The following is a 9,724-nucleotide window of genomic DNA, read 5'->3' on the forward strand; positions in this document are numbered from 1 at the left end:
TCACTTTGGGGAGGCACTCTGTCTTCCAAGCAGCTGTGTGAAGATTCCAATTTGCAGAGGGGGATAAGTTTTGCATGGATTTGTAACCTTCTCTCACTGTGAAATTCCCTCCGCTTGGATCCCAGATGTATCTATCTTCAGTTCTCATATTTGTTGGGGCAGATCCAGAGAGGGAGAGCTTGAGGTTGTTCCATTGTTCCTTGAGGGCGGAGGGTGTTTGGATATCCTTCCAATCTAGCCATCGATTGTTATCCCATAAGGAGATGTCGAACAAGGATGTTATCTCGCGGGCTTCCATCCATTCCTGCAGAGGGCGAAGATCTTGCATATGATTCCTTGGCTTTGAACCCATTATACGGTCCCGCCAAATCAAGGTGTCCTTTCCATTTCCTGGGAGCTTGGATACATTTTCTTTGAAGTGAGGCAGGACTTTTCTGATGAGTCTCCACATTGGTGTGCAAGGTCTGTCTATTATTGCTTCAGTGAGGATGTTTGAAGTCATACCTCTGAGATATTTTCGTTTTATGGCATTCACCCACCACGATCCTTTATCTGAGAGGATTTTCCATATCAGTTTGAGCCCCAGAGCCTGGTTTGAGAGATTGGGAAGTTTGATGGAGAGACCTCCTTTTTCAAAGGGGAGAACTACCTGGTCCCACTTTACTAAGCTGTATTTCTTGGTCTCCTGCTTTCCTCCCTGCCAAAGGAAACTTCTCATGATAAGTTCCATATGCTTATGAATGCTGGCCGGGGCCATAATGGTTGCATATTGATATATTGGGAGAGCTGATAGAACTGCCTTGATGAGGATTGTCCTGCCTGCTAAATTAAGCCAAGAGGCTCCCCAACCCTGGAGAAGGCCTCTCATCTTCTCAATGTGTTTTGTCCAGACTTCTGCCTTGACAGCCTCCTTAGCCAGAGGCAAGCCTAAGTAAAGGAAGGAACTCCAATTTCTTTGTACAGGGATGTCCAAAATCAGAGATATTCTTTGTTGGATTTGAAGGGGGACATTCCATGTATAAATCCTGCATTTTCTATTGTTCAGTTTGCCTCCAGAGGCTAAGAGGAAAGCATCCAGAACCCTTTTGAATCTCCTTGCCATTAGACTAGAGGCTCCTCCTATTAAAAGAGTATCATCCGCGAAGAGCGAATGATTTATCTCTTTTATCCCTCTTTCTATACCAATTCCAGGTATCTCTTTGCTGCTACGGAGGTGATCAAGGTGGATGCTCAGGGTTTCAGCCATGATAATGTAAAGAAAAGGAGAGAGGGGGCAACCTTGTCGCAGCCCTCTTGAGCTTCTGAAGTATTCACAGGGTCGACCATTTATCAGAGGTGCTGTCCAAGGATTGGAAATGCACCCATTGATGATGCTGATGAAATTGTTTGAGAATCCAAATTTTTTTAGAGCAGCTGTAAGAAAGGAGTGGTCCACACGATCAAAGGCATTAGCCATGTCAAGTTTAATGATCATACCTCGTTCCCCTCTGTTGTTGCTGCTGTGGATGGCTTCTTGTATTAGAATGACATTATCTGTTATTTGCCTGCTAGGTACAAATCCCCCTTGGTTTTCAGATATTATGAGAGGAAGGAGTTTTTTGAGTCTATTTGCTAGAATTTTTGTTATAATTTTGTAAGAGACATTGCATAATGATATGGGGCGATACCTGTCCAACGAGAGAGGGTTTGCTTCTTTGGGTATCAAAGCAATGTGAGAGGACTTGGTGTTCTCTCCCAGCTTGTGATTTTTGAAGACGTTCTTTATCATCCGGACAAAATCCTTTTTGATTGTTTCCCAGTGTTGGCGATAGAAGGAAACCGTGTAACCATCCGGGCCCGGTGCCTTATCTTGTTGCATGCTAAAGGTTGCTGTTCTTACTTCCTCTTCAGTGATTTCTCTGTCCAGCTCTTGATTATTTTCCTCTGATAATTTTCTCTCTATTGCCCTGAGGAACTCTGTACTGTCCGTTTGCTGAGAAGCGGGAGTTAGAAGAGCCTTGAAGTGGTTGTAGGCAGCATCTTTGATTGCGTCTTGATCCCTCAACTCCTTCCCGTCTACCATTATCTTATCTATTTGATTTCGAGCTCTCCTGAGCTTAATATTATTGTGGAAAAAGGAGGTGTTCTTATCTCCAGCTTTCAGCCAGAGACAACGAGATTTCATGCATTGCTCCTCCTCCTCTGCTCGATTTTGCCTGAAGAGTTCCTTATAAAGATTTTTTTCCCGCTCTAGATCTTCTTCTGAGTATTGAGTGGCCTCTTTGTCTATATGCCACCGTTCCAGCTTTGTGTTTAAATCTGCTTTCTTTTTCCTCTCAGCTATTGCCAAATCCTTTGCCCACTGCTTTATAACAACACGGAGGTGTTTCAGCTTTGTTTCCCAGACAAAGTGAGGCGACCCTATTACTTCCTTAGCCCATTGATTTTGAATGAGGGCTCGGAAATCTTCTTGCAGATCCCATAGTTTATTGTATTTGAAGGGGAGTGGCCCCAGATTTCTGTCCTTAACCAGATTTAAGATCACTGGCTTGTGATCAGAGGCTGATGCGTGAATTAGGTGACTCTTAAGGGACTGGTAGTTCTCTGCTATTCCTTCCTGTACAAGGAATCTGTCCAATCTCTCCTTAATGTTATGAGGGCCAGCTCTTTTATTGCACCAAGTGTATTTGCCATTAGATAGAGGAGTGTCTAGCAAATTGTATGACTGGATGATAGATTCTAGCTTGTCGCGCGAGGAGTCTGCATGGAAGTTTCCTCCAAGTTTTTCTTGCACGTTTCTGATAACGTTCATATCACCCCCAATGATTATTCTGCTGTTTTGGATAGAGAGAAGGTCTGTGTCTAGGGTGTTCCAGCATCTGGCTTTGTCCCGATAGTGATTTGGGGCGTACATATTGTAGATGTGGAAAATTTCCTGGGTGCCTTTGTTTTTCATGTCAGTTCTTATCCACCAAGTACAGAGATGAGAATTCACGAGTTCCCAGTTATTCCTGTTCCAGATTGTTCCTATCCCTCCTGAGGCTCCATCTGAACCTATTGAGACACCAGTGAAGTCTTTGAAGTGTTGAAGCTGATGGTGGAACTCCTGTTCATTGATTTTGGTCTCCTGGACAAGGAGGAGGTCTGGGTGTTCCTGTTTTAGTAAATCCTTTATTGCTTTCAGTTTTAAGGAAGAGCCCATCCCCCTGCAGTTCCAAGAGACCAGGATCATTATTTACCATTTGTTGGGTGGGATCCAGACTTCTCCTTTGCCTTTTCTCCACTCCCTTTTAGCTTGCCTAAGAATGAGTCCATAGGTTGCTGTGTTCCTGTTGCCATCTCCTTTGCAGCTGTTTCATCTCTGAGCTCCTTATTGGTTTTTCTGCCAACTTTCCTCGGGGGGTCGGTGGGCTGATTGGCTTCTTTTGCTTTGTTTCTAGTGAGTATTCTTTCGATGGTGGGGGGAGGGGAGGGGGGAGGGTTCGAGCGAGGGGAGGCTGCTCGAGGGGAGGGAGGGGGTGAGGAAGGTTCTTCAGCAGACAGAGATTCGAAAGGGTTGGAGGAGGAGGGAAAACCTGAGATAGGGGGGAGGGGCGGGGGGGCGGGGGTGGATTCCGGGGGGGGCTTGTGGGTGTTTCCCTGATGGGGGGAAGGCTTTTTCCTTTTTACATGTTCCCATGGCCCTTCAGCATTTTCCTCACTATTCTCTACTTCATTAGCTTTTAACTTACTGCACCTATTTGCAAAATGGCCATACTCGTGACATACCTTGCATTTGAAGGGAAGCTGCTCGTAGTCCAGCTGCTGTATGTGCATCCACTGGTCCACCTTTAACTTTATGGCTTCTGGCAGGCCTTTCCCGAGATCTACTTCCACGCATATCCTTGCGCATGCATGCATATTCTCCCTTGGTTCAGATCTGTCTATGTATCTTCCGACTGCATTTCCTATTGCTTTTACTGATTCGTCCCCCCAGCAGTGGAGCGGCAGATGGGGGAGACGGACCCAAACTGGGACCGCATTTGGGATATCCATTTCCGGATCGAAATCCGGGGTCCATCTGTTCAAGTAGAGGCCTCTTGTGTCCATGAAATAGGGTCCATTGCGGAAGATGAGATTCTTGTCTTCTTTCGATTCGAAAAGGAAAGTAAAATAGCCTCGTCCGCAGAATCTGATGGCGATCTTCCCTTGGATCATTGCACTCCAGTTGCGCTCAACCCATTTTTGGACGGATCTGGGAGAGGGCCATAGTCCGGTGAACTGGCCTACGAGGCCTCTTTCTGCCAGAGCTATTGCAGATTTCCTTGGCAGGGCAGGAGGGAGATTGACTTCTGGTATTTCATCCAATTTTTTAATAAACTTTGTTACCGAGGGACGAGGTCTGTCATCTGAAGGTTCCGAAAAGAGGGAGACGAAGATCTCTTCTTGGCTCTCAGGGGCTAGGGGAGGAGAGGCGGACCCTGCCATTGCAGGCCCACAAGGTCAAAGAACAGCAGAGCGAAAGGAATGGAGGTCCCCGAAAGCGGGAGCCCGAGGGGGGGGGCAGCGTACAGGGCGGGAGGCGGGCAGAGCCAACCCAGGCAGAGCCTGGGGGCGAGGGTTGAAACGCGGAGAGGTTCAGGGCGCCAGTGCTATCGCCGATCGGCCAGAGCTCACCTTTTCACTTTCGTGATTTATCTAATTATTCTTCATGGGTTTAATTATGAAATACTTAAAAAAGGTGGGTTATTAAGTAATTTCTCATAGTGAAAGCAATTTTACTATGGTAAAATTGGATTTACATGGTGTACTTTGATTCATCTAGTAAATTAGGCTAGATGATCATTTTTTTGGTGATAACAGATTACCCCCAACATACGAGTGTTAAGAGCAAAACATATGACTGAAGTACGTTGTAAAGATACAATCACTAGACAACAAAGTGGGGGGAGAGAGAGAGAGAGAGAGAGAGAGAGAGAGACCAATAGAGCTGAAGTGAAGGAGGAGAGGGACGGAGTGGGCAAGACCAATGCAAGTCTCCTTTTATGTTGTGGTACCAAACCTCAATGAGGCGGGGGAGGCATACCTATACCCGCTGAGATAAATTAGTACAAAAATGATGGTGTGCTCAGAAAACCTAAAACTGAGCAATGAAGTACATGTTGAATGGTACATGACATGCTGACATAACTGAGCCATAAAATAATACAATGTGTCCCATATACATAATGCACCTAGAAAAATATGAGCCAGGACTGAATACAATATCATATAAGTACATGAGATATAATGGCCCTTCCCTAAAAAAATGGGTGGGAGGGAGGGTAGAAGAACCGAAGAAGCCCTACTAAACAGGGAAGGGCTCTACAAAACTGAGTGGATCATCTGAAGGAGACGTGCATGCTATGAACACTTCAATCGGTAGGAACCAAACCCATCAAATATGTAGAACTCCATCTGAGGTTGTAGCATAATAGGAATGCATCTAGGCATGTGGGGGTCTACCTAAAGGGCCACCCCCTCATGAGGTCTGAAACATCTCACACACACCTGAGAATCACTGGTACAATATGCCGCATCACTGGGCCATCAAGTGTATGAATCAAGAGCATGAAACAACAAAGTCAAAGGACAATAATGAGTCCCTTTGCTCGATCCAAGGTCCAATGATGCAAGAATGGAAGCTGGAACCAAGATACACTGCCTTCTAGGTCGTTCTTTTGGAATAAATGTGCTGGTGTCGACAGAATAGGGCCCGCGATAGGTGAGGCAATGCAAATCCTCAACTAAGGCAAATGGGAAAATACTAATGCGACTGATGGACTGACACCAGGGACGATGGAAAAAGTGGGACTAAGGGAAAAATAGATGACTTCCCTTGTCAGAGCATAAAGTGCATGGTTGACTTGGCAGCGATTGACTCGACATTGGAGGGGATGGAGGATAGTGTGAATGGAGGAAAAAATGGGCAACACGGGATAAAAGATATGCAAAAATGGATGGAATATTGTGACATGATGTAATGGGATACAAAACAGACTCTATGGATGCAAGGGTGACTCATCGCGGATGGTTTGAATAAGGGTGACTTGATGACGTTGCCAGACATAATAGGCCCAGTAGGGACCATGAAAGCATGAGCGAATGATGGCTACTCATGATGAAAATCGACATGTGAGATGACAAGCATTAAGGGACGGTGGTCCCTAAGCTACAAGTGTTGTATATGAAGAAATTTTATTTTGAGAGGCAACAAAGTGAACCTTCTTGGAAAAATGGCTTTTAGGTGAAGTGTCAAATCATCAAAAACTGAGAAAGACCCATTATAGTACTCAAGGAGAGATTTCCAATGGTTCTGATGGTTCATAAAATGGAGCTATGGTCTAGTTGCAATGTGCGACAGAAAAAAAATGTGGGTTTTCCTATAAACGAGCGTTTTCCCTCCAATTTGAGAGGAGGATAAGGCCTTAAATCTTGTGGATATCGTAGCGTCAAAAATGACCATCAGAATCGGGATCTATGAATTTCATGAAAGTGGCCTTACTTGTCTAAAGATGACCTTAATGCTTCTTGAAACAATGGTTCCTGATGAAGAATTAAGGGAAGAGGAAAACGAGAATGAACTACTAGAGGAGGTCTAGAATCATTCTCACCCATGAAGTAAAATATGGGGACTATGTGGACATAGAGTAGAATATTTGAAGATATGGTATCAAACGTCTACGATATGCGATGTGCATATGGCTCGCTGAAGGGGCTGGTAGGACAAACTATCCAAGGAATGGGAGGATAATCGACCATACCTAGATTTGGTGGGATCTAGGCCGAGGCTTATGTTAATCAATTCAGAAGATGGTTAGGGGAAAAATCACCATGCCCGCAAGAATGGGATACTACCCGTAAACATATGTGATGGAGGGGACTGATATGGCATGCAAAGGTGGGAATGATGCCCCCTAGAAGGAGGAGTTTGTGGAGCGCCATTATGTTCCAAGTGCTCGAAAAATGGATTCAAGCATCTCGTCCCAACTTGGCACAAGATCCTCCAAAGGATGATAAGGAGATGTAGGGGCCTATGTGCCCCCCTGTATGCTATGGGCATACTGGATGCATTTAAAGTTATGGGCTCCAAACACTTGTATATTTTATATGATACATAATATGACTATGCATTTTTATATGACAATTATGGTTCACCATGTGTTGTGTTTATGGTTGCCTTCTATGTAATACGTGTGATAAATGCCAATTTAGAATGTTATTTGCAATGGTATGGACATAGTTATTTCGGGCTCTAGGAACATGATTGAAAGTAATGGTTTCAAATTCATGTACCAACAACTTAACTCATAGATATTTTCTAAATAGAACTTGGTTATGCACATGATACCTACCATTAAATTGCATGACAAGTAGAAAGGAATTTAAATGAACATGAAGATGAAGGATGTGATGAGTGAGGGCATCGACTAACAAACCTATCACTACATCATATTCAGCCTAGTTATTGGTGGCAAATCCAATGCACGTGCTGTTTGAAAGGACTAATGTATGCAAGGGGGTAAAAATGGCCCAAAATTCCAAGGCTAGATTCCTAGAGAAGCGGCTCGCACTGTCGGCATTATCGATATATGATTTGGATGATGGATCCATCTGAAAGGTGCAAAAGACAACTGATGAGATGATGCAACCTACCTAACTCCATGGCAGAAATAAAGACACGTAAATAAAAGGGATATGCTATGAGAGAAATTTATTGAGGTAGAGTGCATTGGAAGATGGGAAGACGGGAGGAAGACTGACTACATGATGCGGCAACAGTACCTAGTGCATCAACCTGAGAGAGAAGATTCACATATGCATCATATTGAATGGTAGACAACAAGCTAGTAGAAGGAAAATCTACAGATGTTGAGAGCTAGGATTTTTTCGAAAGAGGTTCTATAGAAGCGCACGCAAAAACCTTAGAAAGGTTTTCCTGCGAGGAACTCAAGGATGACGATAGGTAAAGGATATGGCCCATGGTGTTCGTCATCTCGACATGGGGGGAAGGGATCACCTTGGTGGGACCAAAGTCACCTTGTTAGGGTTGACTAGTGGTACCAGAATCCACAGGTATAGGAGTAGGTGTTCCACTATGAGTGGTCTCGTATTCGCGAAGTGCCTCAAGGAAATTGTGAAATTCATCGAGACGAGGGCAACAATGGTAGTCAAAAGTGAATAAAGAATGGAAAACCCTTCTATTTATAACAAAATATTGAGTTATCCTAGAATAATGAGCAATAATAAAATATTATTAACCCCATTCTTGGAATAACCACTTGGAATATTTTATTATATTTGGTTAGGAAGGAAAAAGTATTTAAACTTTTATTTAGAAATAATAAATAAATAAATGATATATTTATCATCTCAAGAAATTGGTTAAGGACTAATAAACAAATAATGGTTTTTTAATTATTCCTAAGGGGTTTAGTCAAATTTGACAAGGAATAATAATTAATTAGTGATTAATTAATTATTCCTAGAGAAAAATAAGATAAATATTAATTTATCTGTTGATTTTTCATAATTGGGTCAAATATGACAAGGAATAATAATTGAACAATGGTTTAATTAATTATTCCTAGAAGAAAATCAAATAGATAGTTATTTATTTAACTATTCTTCATGGGTTTAATTATAAATTACTTAACAAAGGTGGTTTATTAAGTAATTTCTTACAGTGAAGGTAATTTTACTATGGTAAAATTGGTTTTACATGATGTACTTTTATCCATCTAGTAAATTAGGCTAGATGATCAATTTTTTAGTGATAACATAAGGTACAAGTTAACTTCGATATTCCCATATTTGAAGGCCTAATAGATGTGGATGTCGTAGATAAATGGTTAAATTTGTTGGAAGGATATTTTTGAGTTCATGACTTTTCCAATCGGAAAAAGATTACTTTGACACTTCTAAAAGATGCCCCACACATCAAGGACTAGTGGGAAACCTACTGTGAACAAAAGGACGAGAGTGAACCCTCGTTTTTTTCAGCCACACCTACTTGGAATTATTTCCAAGATGCCATCAAGGAACAATATTACCCTGTCAGGAGCTATGAAGATAAATACATAAAGTGGACCACAGTATGGTAGGGAAGGTACCAAGATGTGCCAGAGTTTATAAATGCTTTCCATAACCTTTTCACGAACCTAGTTATAAAGGATACTAAGAGACATTTGGTGCTCAAGTACCATGACTGTCTACACAAGTACATTCAAGACGAGATGGAGTTCCTAGACATCTCTTCGCTTGGCACGACGTATCAGTACACTATAAAGATTGAGCAGAAGTTTAAATAAAAGAAGTGGTACTTTGGATCTGTGAATCCAAAGAAAGGAAAAGACGCCCCCAAACCACAGAACAAAGGACCAAGCCAAGGTGGAGCTACCCAGCACAACTTGCCGAAGCCACAAGCAAAGAAAAAAACCAGGAAGATGAAGAAAGACACAAGAAAATGGCGTGAGTTCCATAAGAGCTACACTCACAATAGAAGTGAGTGTTGAGCCAAGCAGCCATTGATGGCTAAGATGAAGACTTCAAAATCAAACGCAAGTTCTGACTTTGAATCAGAACCCAATAAGGGAACTAACAAAGGGAAGCAAATAATTGATGTGGAGCCCAGTGCCATCGTGGCCGCCACAAAGATCTAGAAAATTGAGCCAGAAGATACAGAGGAGGGGGAACGCCTCTTCCACTCACAGATGTGGGTGAAGGG

Source organism: Pinus tabuliformis, chromosome 4_2, assembly GCF_031772625.1.
Source record: "Pinus tabuliformis cultivar Carrire ecotype Pingquan chromosome 4_2, CPIR1, whole genome shotgun sequence".
Taxonomy (NCBI): Eukaryota; Viridiplantae; Streptophyta; class Pinopsida; order Pinales; family Pinaceae; genus Pinus; species Pinus tabuliformis.